This window comes from Lepisosteus oculatus, chromosome 14 (assembly GCF_040954835.1).
Source record: "Lepisosteus oculatus isolate fLepOcu1 chromosome 14, fLepOcu1.hap2, whole genome shotgun sequence".
NCBI lineage: Eukaryota > Metazoa > Chordata > Actinopteri > Semionotiformes > Lepisosteidae > Lepisosteus > Lepisosteus oculatus.
The window spans coordinates 28745646-28761792 of record NC_090709.1 but is presented as its reverse complement, the minus strand read 5'-3'; the positions used below and the strand labels follow the sequence as shown (position 1 = coordinate 28761792).

The following is a 16147-nucleotide window of genomic DNA, read 5'->3' as shown; positions in this document are numbered from 1 at the left end:
AACTGAAGTCCAATCTAGTGTCTGCCTCCTTAATGCTTACATTACTCAAACAACGATACCAGACCAGATGGAAAAGGAAGCAGAAGTCAAAGACACAGATGAGGTACTATACCCAAAAATGAGAGGCAGCCTGGGCTGCTCTCCTTTCGCTGTGGAGTTCAAAGGTATTTATGAAGACAGCATATCAGCTCAAGGACATGATGACTATGGGACACAACACAATGTGAACCCCTATTTCTGTGAAGACATAATTAGATTTCTGTTGCAAAGATACATGGCATTATTTCCACTGTGGAGAGAATTTTGTTGGGTGACCTGACAAGATATGCTTCAGACAGCAAAAAAGACATATCAATGTCAGAGGTAGCACAAACAAGAGCCACTAATTATCATGTTGAGACCTGGTTTGGCATTGTCAAGCAATCAATACTTCAGCACAGGAGGAAACTGAGGCCAGCAGAGTTTATTACGATAATGAGAAAATCTCTCTAGGGCGGAACAGAGAACATGATCAAAAAGGTTTTGATGACACCATTGATCACCACTAAAACACGTCATGAACATGCACAGGAACAATGGGCAAAGAGGGCACCAGGTGTAGGCAAAGAAACAAAAAATAAATTCTACAGCGCACCACAGAAAATTCCAATCCCCCCAAAAATGAGAAAACAGGAAAAAAAATTAGCAATAGAAATATTGAAACAAGTGAAAAGTCGCCAGATGACAGCAACAGCCTGCAAGTACAGCAGGGGAAAGCAGGAACCACAGAATATAAAGAATGGCAGCACAAAGAAGAACGGAAAGTGTCACCCAAGCAAGCTGCCATGGGCATGACTGAAGTGATCACACCACACTGTGATGCACGCCCCATCTCAAAACTTATAAAAGAGAAAACAGATTTCAGAAAGAAGGTAGGATTTGTATTTCAAATAGTTTTCTGTGTGGACATTCACTACTTTTTCAGAGCTTATGAATGTCATCTTCTACTACTGTAGGTGTTCTTTGTCGTTTCTCTCTAACTTGTTATACTTCTTGATAGTGGTGTGTAATCTCAATTTTCGTTATGTATTGGTTATGTTAGCTCCAGTGATCTCTTGTGTATGCTTTTGGCTTGGTAAATCTTTTTTAGGTTCACGCCCTTTGGAACATCAATCCGAGTGAATTAGTGGTTGCAGTTTTGCCATCCATGCACAGTGCAGACACATATATTCTCAGACACTCAGAGTTTGTGTCTCTGAAACCAGATGAGTGCCTCATAGACGAGGTGAGATGAAAGTGTTTGATTGCAAGGTTTGTTAAGGTTTCTGAGCTTTTGTGTAATCAAATGTGTGTGAGTGCGTGAAATCATATCTTCTTCAATTGTATTTGCTTTTCCATAAGACCATTGAGTGTTACTTTCAAGTAGTGAAAGAATCCATGGACTTGGGGAAGAAGGTTTTCCAAATGAACCACTACACAACTAGTGTAATCATGAGTGGGAATAGAGAGCACATGGCTAGACAATGTTTGTCCAAGGTAAGGACATCAAACACAAATGTTGATGGATTACATTAGTGAGGGGCAAACATGGTTTTTCACTAACTGATGATTGTTTTATCAATAGAGAAACAAGGAGAGCTACAAGCAATCAAAACAGGTCACAACTGTGCTCATGGTGCTGCCTAAAGAAACTACCTTTATAGTCAGAGAAATCAAAATTCATAGGTAGCACACCATCCATGTGAGGCAGCCTGTCGTGCTAATCTCGTCATTCTTTTCATTACAGGTCAACTTTGAAAACTATGAAGCCATAATTAGTTTTTTTTTTAACACTGGTGTCCATTGGAAGTTGTTGGTAAGTGTGGTGCAGGTAATCCAAAACAGCGTAGGTTTATAATTACACTTGGAACCATAACACAGTTCAAGTGATTATCCCTGTTGCATCTAAAAAAATTACAATGTATTGGTTCCTCTCCTGTTAAAAAAGGCGGACATGGATAGTGAGTATCCAAGGCAATAGTGACAGTGCACTTTTCCTAAAATATTATTGTGAATACTGTTGTGTAATAAACAGAAAACCAAGTGTCATGAATTACACCCCCGCAGGCAGGCGCTCATGCATTCCCACGAGCTCCTCCCATCCCAAACGTGCACGCACCAATCTTTCCTCTATTTAAACCCTCGCCAGACCCCCTTTCAGTGCTCACGATTGAGATCTTCTCCCTGAGCTTAGTTCCTAGTTTACATTCTGCGATACTACTCTTTGACTCCTGGATCTTGACCCTGCTGTTCTTCTGCTACGTCTTTGCCTCCCGACTTTGTACCTACGCGCCTACTACTCTCTCCTGGATTTTGGACCCTGCTCTTCTTTCCAGACGACGCCCACACCTACCGATTCTGTACCGACGCTCCTACTACGACTACCCGGATTTTGGACTCAGCTACTTCTCCGACTACGCCTTCGCCTATCATTACCCTTCCGAAGACCTCCACATAGAATCCCTATCCTCCGCAGTCACCCCCTCCGTGACACCAAGCAGGTCAAAGTATCATGTAGGAAAAAAATAAGTACTGTTAGGTCATTTCCTGACTGTCTTTGCTGAGGTTTGCAAAATATTACATGTTAAATAATATATAAATGAAATATTTAAATATTAAAAACGTTTGTTTCCACAACATTAAACTCCTGAAACTGCCTGTGTGTCTGGCCCCACATTAAATGCAACTTCATGTCTGATGACGGGCCATTTGTTTCTTGCAGTATCTGTATGCTCCATCCCAGAAAGTCTTTGTGGTCGACCCTATGGGGAGATGGCAGACTCCACTGCAGTGGTAAAAAGTTTCAGGTAAGAAATCAAGCATTGGTTTCGTGGTGAAACTCTGCACGGGCACACATTCATTTCTTATTCAAATTCAGCATGACAAATATGTCCTCATTTATCAATAACCTATTATTTTGATTCACAGGGACTTTCAAGATGCGAAGGAACGTCCTAGGAAAAGAAGACTGGTTGAATATCATCTGGCACCCAAGTGTGATTGGTCACACCAAGCAAGCAGATGCCTCAAGCTGTGGGGTCTTTGTGATGCAGGTCAGCATAACCTTTCCATGCAGAAATTTTGGACTGTCTCAAAACTATTGTATGAGAGATTTTAGGGAAATAATAATTGTGACAAACCTTCGTCTGTTAGATGGGCGCAGACATCATGAACAATTTCCCGGATATTCAAACATACATCGAGATGAACAGCAGCGCCAAAGAAATAAGAAAGTTGCGGGAAGACCTGTCAATCAGAATTCTTGAAGCTTCAGGTATTGTACCATTTGATCATCATTGCCTGCGTTTATTGGTGTATGTTGTTTTCCTGAAGCATGCTCTGTCTATGTAACAAGTCTGAATGAAAAAAGATTCTCGATTTATTTATATGCAGAACTCATTTGGGTATTCTTTTTGTACTGTATAACACAGAGATGAAAAGTTAATTAAATCACATTTCGCACAGTTAAAATTCAATTACACTTTGGCCTTCGTCGTGGTTGACACAACCATAGTCTGGGAAAAGTGTGGGTCTTGATTGCCCATAGTGAAACAAACTGGTTGAACATGGCTGTGTTATCATGTGCCCCCTTAAAGTCATAGCAACAAAAAAAGGGTAACAGGTGTTGACAGGAGTATTCTGAGACATGACAATGTGCGGTTTAAGAAGCAGTAGAACACCTAATCAGGAAAGTGCATACGAAAAGGTCTCTATCAAATGGTCTTCAATTATGCAACAATGATCTGTAGATAACATTGGAAAAATCAGTCTATTTGGCATGTTTATTATAGCTCCTCTCCAGGACATGTGCCTGATGTGTGGAGAAACACCAGTGCGGCAGACAAACTGGGTAAGTGAACATCATCTCTATCTGTATGTGTAATGTAAGCACATAATAACAAAACATGCCAGTGAAAGGTGATAGCTGAACTGATATAAGGTTTACTGTCCGTGTAGATTCAGTGTGACAGTTGTGAAAACTGGTTCCATGAATTGTGCATCTCAAAAGAAGAGTATGAAAGCGCAAAGAATGAAGTAACATGGATATGTACATTTTGCCAACCCCAGTTTGGTGAGTATGCTCTGCATGCAAACTATCACTATGAAAGGGTTTTTTAAGCAGGACATGTAGTTTTAGATTCAGCAGAAACATACAGTAGGATGACATATTTCAGTGGACGTTATAATTGTTTGTTATTGTTAAGAAGTTTGGATTGCAGGCTTGTCTTCTGGCATTAATGGTTCTATAAATTAGAGATAACTTTTCAAAAAACACACCAAAGAAGGCACACATAAAAGATTACTGATAATCTGTGCAATTTATTACATGACACAGGCATCTCAAAGATAGAATTACTGTGTCAGATTAATGATTAGACATGGATGCATCAAATCACTTACTAGGTTTCTTTCCAATAGTATAGAAACAAAGACACAACCATGAACACCTAAAAGAGCTTGCCATTTAGCACAGAAACAATATAACGTCTTGCTGTAAAAACACAAAGTAAGAAAAAAGGAGTTTGATTAAGAGAGATCTGGCAAATTGTGCAAATACCTAGATCTTGATTTGTGACCCATTTATACTCCTTGGATCCTTTGCAGTTCGTAACCCTTCTTACGGTTTTATATTTCAGGCACTGTTGATGAGTGAGCATCCACCCCCTACTCCCGAGCATTACATAAAAGACATGCTGGAAACTCAAGAAGACTGTCAACGTGTTCTCAGCAGAATTCACCTCCAAAAGACACGTAAGTACAAGTTTCAATATCCCCCCAAAAATTTTATCTTGGGTAAGAGTAAACTTTCGTACACTTTGCCAAACAATAATGAAAAACACTAGAACACAAAATCACTAGAAACCATTTGTTATCTATTGCCAGAAACCAAACAAAGTCTGTATGAAAACAGTAAAAAAGTTAATCATGACACAACACAGTCCCTTTTAAATATGATCACTACACACTGTTAACATCACTGTAGTAGTGCAAAGAAATGTAAAACGACAGTATGTCACCATGACATGATTTATGTGAAAGATTTCCAGATAAAATTGTATCCATCCTAGTAAGATAGATTAATCAAGAAATTCCACTCCGTTGTGAGAAAGATCAAAGAAAAATGGCTTCTATCAAATAGAAGTGTATTAAGGGTGATTCCTTTTTATTAGGTTTCCAAAACAGTACTCTATCTACCTTCAGACAGGGCACAGTGCTAAAAGGATTCTAACCGGAACAATAAAACACAATTGCATCATCGAAGTCCGAACCCCACTGGCTTTCAATATCGTGCCATGTACATCTCCAGGAGTGGAGACTCATGAAAAAGAACAGCCTAGACACCAAAGTGATACTTTTCTTACAGTAAGGTTAAGGTAGTTGTAGGATGCTGGCTAGATCAATGAACAGATTATGTTAACAATAGCAAGCACGTAGCAGAGCATTTATGCACACAGCCCCTAAATTGTGGAAATATATGTCAGACCTTTTTAAGGATGCCCCATACCTACAAGCATATTTAACAATGCTGTAGTCTTCTACATCGTCTCTGTAGTCTTCTTTATCCCAAGTGATCTAATTCTTTAGGAGGTGCAGAAACATAGATATCAAGTGGGTAAGTAGACAACCACGTTGCAATTGTTTTTTCTGTGTCTAACCCTTTTTTTTTCTCCACACCATGCCTGCCACTGTTCTCTCTTCGGTGCCGTTGGTTGATATTGAGCTCCGTCCCCCATGACAAGGGATCCTCCTGGATTTCTGAAGCAAGGAACCCAGCCTACAAAACTCAAGATCCTGTACTGCTCAACCCAGTGGATGGGACACACTCAACATTAACATCTAGTCTCACATAATATATGAAATAGAATTCACCGTGTCAATCTGCATGGTTGTGCATGTGAACTGTTTCTAGTAACTACTTGTCATACACAACCAGGACCTGGAGGGGAGGTCAACCATCAGGCCTTGGACCCCCAGAGATTTTTTTTCTCCTTTGGAGTTTTTTGTTTTTCTCTCCTTCGTGCCTGATGGTTACACAGTCACATCATCAAGACTGCATACCACACCTTCATTGTGATTACAGATATAGCTTATTTAAAATGTGAAATTAGGAAAAAACTAAACGAAACATGGGAAATAAAAAGAATGTAAAATCTAAAATTTTCAGATGTTGTGATGAAGCTTTTGACTCATGAATAGCACCCCCCTATCCCAGTGTATTACCTGTAGTGTTATCTTCAGAAACTCATTACAAAATAAAGAAAGGAGCCACAGCCACAGTAAGGTTGTATGAGGTTTGGGGGCCTGTCTGGTGTGTAAACCACTTAGTTTCAGCAGAGTGGGTGCTGTATTTGAAATGCTATTGAGCCATGAAGACGACCCACCCGTCCCAGTGTATTACCTGTAGTGTAATCTTCAGAAAATCATAAAAAATTAAAGAAAGGGGCCACAGGTACAGTAAGGTTGTATGAGGTTTGGGGGCCTGTCTGGTGTGTAAAACACTTGGTTTCAGCAGAGTGGGTGCTGTATTTGAAATGCTATTGAGCCATGAAGACGACCCACCTGTCCCAGTGTATTACCTGTAGTGTTATCTTCAGAAACTCATTACAAAATAAAGACAGGGGCCACAGCCACAGTAAGGTTGTATGAGGTTCGGGGGCCTGTCTGGTGTGTAAAACACTTGGTTTCAGCAGTGTGGGTGCTGTATTTGAAATGCTATTGAGCCATGAAGACAACCCACCCATCCCACCTGTAGTGTTATCTTCAGAAAATCATAAAAAAATAAAGGTTCCATAACCCAAAACAAAGCTGGGAATAGTCAGATGACCTGCTTAGTGTGCAAAACACTTACCTGCAGCATTGTGGGTGCTGTGGTTTAAATGCTATTGGTTTGTGAACAGAATACCCCTATCCCAGTGCATTGTGCCACATGAAATAAAAGCAAGAGAAAAAGAGATTCAGAACACAAAGCTGTGTCAGTGTTCTGTGTAAAAAGTCGGTATGAACATCATGGGAGCTGTTTTTAATAAGCTGCTGAGTAAAGAATATTTTTATCTTCCTGCTGTCAGTAGTATTGTGAATATAGTTGACCCTTACCTGAATGAAAACAGGACGTAAAGGAAGGGTTTCAGAAATCAAACAAAGCTTTATTCCCGTGCTTACAGTCTGGGTAATTGGAGACTGCGCTGTTCTGCTTCCTATGGTCATATACCGGTTTTTCGCACGAAGCCGTATTGAACAGTATTTCTCGCGTTGTGAACGTGTGCACACAGCGGTCCCCCGGGTTCCAGTTCGTGCGTAATTACGCATCGATGAAAAACCGGAGGTTTTAAAAAAGATAATTAGCTCACTGATAGTTTGATATAAAGGGTGTGGAAATATCCACAAGTCGTGGTCTTTAAAATGCATTTGGTTTGACAGCATTCTGTGCTTCCATCGCGAAGATATGGACAAAAGAATATTCGTGCTTGGTCAAAAAAATGTCATAAAAACGACAAAGTAAAGGCTGAGAAAGCATCCACAATGTATTTTATACACAAAACAAGCATTCTCGCAACTCTAAGAGGTTTCGTGAAAGCGCTACAGGCGTGCCAAAATCGTTTTCGAACTTCGAGCTAACTTTACCCCGGTTATTTCCACAGCCTCTACATCAAAGTATCTGTGAGCTAATTATCTTTTTTTAAACCTCCGGTTTTTCATCGATGCGTAATTACGCACTAACTGGAACCCGGGGGACCGCTGTGTGCACAAGTTCACAACGCGAGAAATACTGTTCAATATGGCTTCATGCGAAAAACCCGTATATGACCATAGGCAACAGAATAGCGCAGTCTCCAATTACTCAGACTGTAAGCACGGGAATAAAGCTTTGTCTGAATTCTGAAACCCTTCCTTTACGTTCTGTTTTCATTCGGGTAAGAGTCAACTATATTCACAATACTACTGACAGCAGGAAGATTAAAATATTCTTTACTCAGCAGCTTATTAAAAACAGCTCCCATGATGTTCAAACCGATTTTTTACACAGAACACTGACACAGCTTTGCGTTCTGAATCTCTTTTTCTCGTGTGTTTATTTAATGTGGCACAATGTACTTGGATAGGGGTATTCTGTTCACAAACCAATAGCATTTAAACCACAGCACCCACAATGCTGCAAGTAAGTGTTTTACACACTAAGCAGAGAGCGATGTCTTCCTCGTTAGTATAGTGGCAAATATCCCCACCTGTCACGCAGGAGACCAGGGTACATCAGGACATGCATTGAAGTGAAAGCAGGATGCGCTGCGACATCCACTGTGCAGATCCCGCCACACTAAGAGGTGAGTGGGTCTGTTTGATCACAGCGCTAGGCGAATCCCCAAACAGTCTGCGTGGCAACAAACGAAAAGGGCCTGTTTCCGCCCGGTTTCGATCCGGGGAAATCGGGCCCAGTAGTGGCGGGATCTGTACAGTGCATGTCGCAGCGCTTCAATGTGCTTCCTGATGTCCTACCCCGAGAAGAGAAAGGACAGCGTACACAGCAACAACAGATCAGGTCTCTGCACTGGATCTAAGCTGCCCCCATCTCCTCTGCTCTGCGGCTCCTCCGGAGTGGAGTCCTGCCTGGAGCCGTGTTTGCAGGCGGCGGCTCCCCGCGCTCTGTCTGTGCGTCGTGTCCAAGAGCTCCTGGGAGGAAGAGAGAGCCCTCCCACTCGGGGGCTTTTCCACGGTCTGTGCGAGGAGGGGCGGGTGTGTCCAGTAGCTTATCGAGCGGAAGCCTGGGGCGGCGGAGAGCTGTGATCGTGCAGACCTTGAGGTGTCACCTCTTTGTCTGCTTTCCTGCCCCCCCTCTGCCCAAGCTCTGCTCCAAAGTAGCCCGGCAACCCCTCACACCTGCACGTGTCACAACCTAAGGTGTGGTCATGAGACACCCATGGGGTGTAGTTCTGTTCTTGTTAATTGTTTCCTGCCCGTCGCAGGCAGGAGTCCATGCGAGGAAGATGCACTGGACAGAGCTCAGAGGGCGCAGCTGGGTGGCTTTCCTTCTGAGTGACGTTCCTGCAACACTCTCCCGCTCCTCTTGGTGCGCTCATGCCGCAACACATGAAGGCTGGAGCAGGTGGCCGTGGGCTCTGCGCACCGCCGAAATAGCTCATTTGGGAGAGCGTTAGACTGAAGATCTAAAGGTCCCTGGTTTGATCCCGGGTTTCGGCATTTTGTTTCATCGCACCCTATGTTCCTCTCTCCAGCTCCCCCTACCTAAAGTGACGCGTCGCTTTCTCAGCCCGAAACGCAAGCGAGACACCAGCAGCATTTCCTACAGGTTTCCGTAGTGTAGCGGCTATCACGTTTGCCTAACACGCGAAAGGTCCCCGGTTCGAGACCGGGTGGAAACAGCCTCGTTGAAGTACGCTCCTGTACTTCACAGAGGTCTTGAGAGACCGGTCATTTGTTCCCAATGTATTTCCGGTGCCTTCGTGCACTCCTGTACCAAACGCACGTTCCTTCTGTACGCGGAGCCGATCATTTGCATTTGGGCTGTGCCGACAGACCAGGACGAGCTCTGTCGGCTTAAAAGCAGCGCAGGACCTGCAAGAACAACAGAAAGATTAGCATCCAGCGGGGGCCTCTTAGTGAGCCCAAGATCTCATCAAGAATCGGCTCCAGCAACAGGGCTGGGCGCATTGTTCCATTCTCCGACCACTCTCGGTGTAAACAAGTCCCTCCTGGTCTCTGCTTGAAATGCACTTCCCTGCGTTTGCTTTGGTGTAACTGGCTTCCCCTGCATGGGCGAATGTGAAGAAGATCCTTAGTAAGTCATTGAAGAAAACCGAGAAGAGGTCGGAGTGGCCTCTGTCGTTCATCAACGATCCAGTCAGGCAGTACTCCTCTGCAAAGCGCCGTTCGTTCACATCGATTGGCTTTTTTTGCCTTCATTCGTGCAAGTAGTAAATTATCTTTGTGTGACATAATTCGGAAAAGTCCTGACGTTGCATTTCAACTGAGCCCCAGTATACATCGACCCTTCGACACTCTGAGTGACAACTCTCTTGCGTGTTTTCTCATATTTATGTAGTTTGCTTGCATGATGCCGGGAACAACGTGGTTGTTTGCTGCCATATGGTGTAGGGGTTAGGATTCCTGGTTTTCACCCAGGCGGCACGGGTTCGACTCCCGGTATGAGAACGTGTCGGTTTTGCCTCCTGCTTTCCAAAAGATCAGCACCGTGTACAAAGGAGCTGCATTAAAACCACTCGAACGTGCAAAACGTGCGAGAAGAGGGGGCGCTTGTTTCCAACCGAAACTTCTCGCGTGTGAGACGAGCTGATCATCACTGTGGGAGGGCTACTCTGGTAGACAGGGCTGACCTTCGGCAATAGGATTTATACTCTCCAAGATGATATTTGCACTTTCTGGAGAGGCGATTTTCTCCACTTCAGTAGCCCGATTTCGTCGATTGCGTGGAGAGGGCTGTAAAATGTGGCGCCGCCTTTCCTGCTCCGTCCATGACAGGCGTGCTGGTCTCTGGAGAGAGACCACGGTCCATCAGCGCACTCCAATAAAGGCACTGGAAGCAGCTGAATCGCATTGGCGAAGCTCAGCGCTGGGCCGCTGGGCACGTCTTACCACCGTTTCCGTAGTGTAGTGGTTATCACGTTCGCCTCACACGCGAAAGGTCCCCGGTTCGAAACCGGGCGGAAACAGACTTCTTTTGTCGCCACGCACAAAAGGGGATTGGGGATTCGCCTAGCGCTGTGATCGAACAGACCCACTCACCTCTTAGTGTGGCGGGTTCTGCACAGTGCATGTCGCAGCGCATCCTGCTTTCACTTCAATGCGCGTCCTGATGTACCCCGGTCTCCCGCGTGACAGGTGGGGACAGGTGACAGGTCCTATACTAACGAGGAAGACATCGCTCTCTCTCCGACCCCCGGCATCGTGTCCCGACCCACCGTGCTGGAAGCCGACGCGTGCTGTGATTCCTTAACGGAGCAGAAATGACAACCGAGGAGCCGAGAGATCATTTCAGCATTTCGCGTCTGAATGGAAAACACAAACGACCAACTCGGAATGACTTGCCTTTGACGCTTATCAAAGCGTTCTTTGTGCATCGAACAGACCCACTCACCTCTTAGTGTGGCGGGATCTGCACAGTGCATGTCGCAGCGCTTCCTGCTTTCACTTCAATGTGCTTCCTGATGTCGGGTCGTGTGCCGTGCGAAGGCTCTGATAGCGAGAGCAATGAAAAGGTGCACGACGCTGTGAAAGAAAACAGAGAAGTGAAAGGCAGTCATTTCTCTAAGGAGGTGAAAGAAAAGCTACTCCCCGTCAGGGAATCGAACCCCGGTCTCCCGCGTGACAGGCGGGGATACTTGCCACCATACTAACGAGGAAGACATCGCTCTCTCCAACCCCCGGCATCGTGTCCCGACCCAGCATGCTGGAAGCCGACGCGTGCTGTGATCCCTTTACGGAGCAGAAATGACAACCGAGGAGCCGAGAGATCATTTCAGCATATCGCGTCTGAACGGAAAACACAAATGACCAACTCGGAATGACTTGCCTTTGACGCTTTTCAAAGCGTTCTTTGTTTACGACGACTGCGCCGCCTAGCAGATACAAATGGGTTGTACAACTTTGAACTAGCAAATGGAAGAGGGCTAAGCCCCCTCTCTTGTAGCCCAGGTTCGATCTGTCTCCCAGAATCACCAGGGCGCACACACACACACCCGTGCCGTTGAAGTGCTCTGCTTCATTTCTAAGGGCAACTCAACATTCACTCCTACCCCGAGTGCAGAAAAGACAGCATCCACAGCAACAACAGCTCAGGTCTCTGCACAGGAGCTAAGCTGCCCTCATCTCCTCTGCTCTGCGGCTGCTGCGGAGTGGAGTCCTGCCTGGAGCCGTGTTTGCAGGCGGCGGCTCCCCGCGCCCTGTCTGTGCGTCGTGTCCAAGAGCTCCTGGGAGGAAGAGAGAGCCCTCCCACTCGGGGGCTTTTCCACGGTCTGTGTGAGGAGGGGCGGGTGTGTCCAGTAGCTTATCGAGCTGAAGCCTGGGGTGGCGGAGAGCTGTGATCGTGCAGACCTTGAGGTGTCACCTCTTTGTCTGCTTTCCCGCCCCCCCTCCGCCCAAGCTCTGCTCCAAAGTAGCCCGGCAACCCCTCACACCTGCACGTGTCACAACCTAAGGTGCGGTCATGAGACACCCATTGGGTGTCGTTCTGTTCTTGCTAATTGTTTCCTGCCCGTCGCAGGCAGGAGTCCATGCGAGGAAGATGCGCTGGACAGAGCTCAGAGGGCGCACCTGGGTGGCTTTCCTTCTGAGTGACGTTCCTGCAACACTCTCCCTCTACTCTTGGTGCGCTCATGCCGCAACACAGGAAGGCTGGAGCAGGTGGCCGTGGGCTCTGCGCACCGCCGAAATAGCTCATTTGGGAGAGCGTTAGACTGAAGATCTAAAGGTCCCTGGTTTGATCCCGGGTTTTGGCATTTTGTTTCATCGCGCCCTTTGTTCCTCTCTCCAGCGCCCCCTGGCCAAAGTGATGCTTCCCTTTCTCAGCCCGAAACGCAAGCGAGACACCAGCAACAATTCCTACAGGTTTCCGAAGTGTAGCGGTTATCATGTTTGCTTCACATGCGAAAGGTCCCCGGTTCGAGACCATGTGGAAACAACCTCTTTTTGCACGCTCCCTTACTTCACAGAAGTCTTGAGCCAACGGTCATTTGTTCCCAATGTATTTCCGGTGCCTTCATGCACTCTTGTACCAAACGCAAGTTTGACGAAATGACAACCAAGGAGCCGAGAGGTTATTTCAGCATTTCGCAGCAATTCACCAGGGCCTAGCAGATACAAATGGGTTGTACAACTTTGAACTAGCAAATGTAAGAGGGCTAAGCCCCCTCTCTTTTAGCCCAGATTCGATCTGTCTCCCAGAATTACCTGGGCACACACACACACTGTCTTGTTTCTCCTACACGTATAGTGTAAAAATTAAGAACCCAGGACGAAGATGTGACACTCGAACAAACTCTTTATTATTTATCCTGTAACTCCGATCCAGTCACTATGACCTGTGACCCTGTGACCCTGAGCAACCGTTATTCCCCGCTCAGCCCTCCATCAATTAACATGCAGTTTCACTGCTGACACACACAAATATTACACCTTCTCCAGCTGTTATGAATCGCCTCTCTTCAAAGCCCGGTGTGTTTTTTTTTTTGGAGATGTTATATATTTTAGAAAGAGCACTGTGACGTCAGAGACACCAGCCAGAGCACCGGGATCAGAGAGCGAGATCTCGGGAGGCGCGTGGAGCGCACTGCGGAGAGTTATTGATCACTTATCTATCGACAACCTATTAATTCAACTGAAGAACTGTAGAATTAACGATTAACTTCACCGATTGGTGAGTACTGATTCTTTTCCCATTCTTGACCCTTTCCTATTATTTAGGAATTTAATCCTAGAGCTAGAGAATTATATTCCAAGTTGATAAATGTGTTTGAGTAACAGTTGAAATGCATTTTCCATTTGTTTACAAATCATAAGTATGGTAACCACGGCAACACGCGCCACGTCACTATGCCCGGCTAGGCATCTCGCTTTCGTCACAAAGAGCGGCGTGATGTCATGGACAGCTACTAATACTAATGCTAGTGTATTCCTGTTAATATTAGTGAGAGTACAACTGGTAGTTTTAATATTAATACAAACAATAAAATGATTAACTAGAAACAATCAGTTCTTGTTAATACAGCTGAACAGCTGTGATTTAAGGCCACAATTCCTGCTGGGCTAGCATGAAAAAATGTAATATAATGATATGACAGCATATTTTTAGAGAGGGACATATTATCTTCAGTAAAACTGCACTATCTCTTCACTCCCCTGTCTTTAGGAAATGGGCCTGTTTCGACAGAGCTTTACTGGAACTGCAGGTCAGACTGTGCAGTGAGTTTGTGGTTTGTGCAGTGCAGTGTGATGAGGTATACAGGAAGGCACATGGGGGAGCCCAGTGCTCAGAGCTCTAGTGCTGTACAGAGATACATGGGGAGTCCAGTCAGAGCTCTGTTCCTGTACAGTGAGGCACACAGGGGAGCCCAGTGTTCAGAGCTCTACAGGGTGACAGGTCTTCTACCCACACAGCTGTCTCAGGGCTCTAACAGCTCTCTCAGTGTGTCTTTCAGGGGCTGAACAGGAGGGGCTATTCCTGTCAGAATGGAGGCTGACTCTCAGAGCTCCAGAGTCAGTATGAGGAGAAGCTCCCAGACCTGACTGCTGCCAGAGCCTCTGAGCCTGAGTGGCCATGAGCCCTGAGCTCCTCAGCAGCTGAGAAAAGCCTCCTGTCTCCTGTGGTCACAGTGTGGTTGAACACCTGCGCTGTCTTCATGCTCCTTCTCCTCTCTCTCCCACTTCCTGTCTCTCTCGCTGTGTGTGCTCTTATCTGTCCATCTCTCTCTCCTTTTCTCTCACTCTGACAGTCTGTGCAGAGTATCTGAATGGGATGTAACATTGATCGGCAAAGGAAAAGACTTCTCACAGGCAGAATAAAAAAATGTATCTCAGTCAGATTCACAGCTCAGACTCACACACAGAGCATTGGATCCCTCAGTACTTTACCAAAACTCCTACCTCCTGAACAGACAGAAGCTCATCTCCATCCTTCTCTTTATCCTGACAATCTGAGTTCTTCAGTTGAATTGTATTCTACATATTAAAAACAGGGTCAAAATGGGAAAATAATTTGTTCTCACCAATCAGTGAAGTTAATCGATTATTCTAAGGTTCTTCAGTTGAATTAATTGGTTGTGAGTATTGCCACTCTTACCAGTGTATCATGATTCTCAGCAGCAGCAGACCAATGGTTGTGTCTACAATAGTGACCAGTTGACCAGTCTTTAGCTCTGAGCAGTGGGACTCAGATCACACAGAAGATCTGTCAGTGTGTGATTCCACACCAGCCCTGGGATTCAGCATCTCCCACACATCTCTCGCAGACAGTCTTATAAAAATACAGTTAAACAGAGTGTGATAACAGTTATACAGTTAATTAAATCATCAAACTGGCTGAGGAGCGCTGGGCCACTGGACACGAGTTCCCATCGTTCCCCTGCAGGTTGCCATAGTGTAGCGGTTATCACGTTCGCTGTGTGACTCTGTTGGTGAAGCTCTAATGTGCCTAGTCCTGTAGGAGGAGCTTCTCCCAGACAGCACTGTCAGTCTCACATTGCCCATCCTCTCCCTGTGACACTGACACAAGGAGGGTCGGGACCTCGGTTTTCCACCTCCCCCCGAAGGACGGCGCCTGTTTGTGCAGCAGAGTGTCGCCATCAGGATGCTGGGGCATAAGAAAGCCACACAGACCGCAGGGTGAGCGCTCCCTACTGGTCCCAGTCACACCTCTTGCAGGAGCAGCAGCAACCTGAGCTTTTCCGGGGGGAATCTCCCATCCGGGTGCCGGCTAGGCTCACACCTGCTGGGCTGCCGTGGGTGAGCCCAGTCGAGAGTCGCAGGGTGAGATCTAGTCAGCGGGGAGAAACGATACAAGCGAAGGATTACTCGGCTCCCAGCACTTGAAAAAGACAGACAAATGACTCGTTCCCGCCGGAGCTGAATGTACCTGCATGTATCGTGTCGTCTTCTTCCCCTGCCCTGCTGTGTTTGCTGTATTGTCTTTGAAGCCGGCCCCCGAGACGAGACGGGCTGTTCCTGTGCCCCAATTAACACTTTACAGGTGCCATTCCCCGGCATTGTGGCCATTGTCGGTGGTCACACGCGATAAGATAAGGTGGAGGAGAGCGGGGCATGCCCAGCACCAGACATTCAAGGAGGGGGCTGTGCGAGGTGAGGTGAGGTGCGACACGCCGGAGCCCCGACGCTGCTAATGCGGAGCACTTGTTGAACTGGCATTGAAAGGACGTGTGCGCACGGAGCGAGCCTTCCCTGCGGCAGAGCGTGGAAACCTTCTCACCGCGCTGCAGGAGTTGTGTGCGCTGCCGAGAGAACAGCACAGAAGGGAGCAGGCTCTGGAGAGCGGGTAAGAGACGGAGCCTTGTGGGCAGGCGAGCAGGCCCGTTTTTTTGAAATTGCTGAAAAGGCTCCGGTGTTTGTTCGGTGTGTGGCAATTTACATCTCTAAAGATCAAACC

General features: G+C 46.1%; 1 long non-coding RNA gene and 4 other non-coding genes across 5 annotated transcripts; all 5 read left to right on the top strand.

The window, feature by feature from the left end:
• The first annotated feature begins 3789 nt into the window (after positions 1-3789).
• Positions 3790-5296, top strand: LOC138243038 (uncharacterized). The gene is made up of 3 exons (XR_011191899.1): positions 3790-3868; positions 3976-4090; positions 4656-5296. It is a non-coding gene; the product is annotated as an uncharacterized lncRNA (long non-coding RNA).
• A 3844-nt stretch (positions 5297-9140) lies between these two features.
• On the top strand, positions 9141-9213 carry trnaf-gaa (transfer RNA phenylalanine (anticodon GAA)). The gene has a single exon. It is a non-coding gene; the product is annotated as a tRNA-Phe (tRNA).
• Positions 9214-9322: 109 nt separating this feature from the next.
• Positions 9323-9395, top strand: trnav-aac (transfer RNA valine (anticodon AAC)). The gene has a single exon. It is a non-coding gene; the product is annotated as a tRNA-Val (tRNA).
• A 1235-nt stretch (positions 9396-10630) lies between these two features.
• On the top strand, positions 10631-10703 carry trnav-cac (transfer RNA valine (anticodon CAC)). Its single transcript has one exon. It is a non-coding gene; the product is annotated as a tRNA-Val (tRNA).
• A 1712-nt stretch (positions 10704-12415) lies between these two features.
• On the top strand, positions 12416-12488 carry trnaf-gaa (transfer RNA phenylalanine (anticodon GAA)). Its single transcript has one exon. It is a non-coding gene; the product is annotated as a tRNA-Phe (tRNA).
• The last annotated feature ends 3659 nt before the right edge of the window (positions 12489-16147 follow it).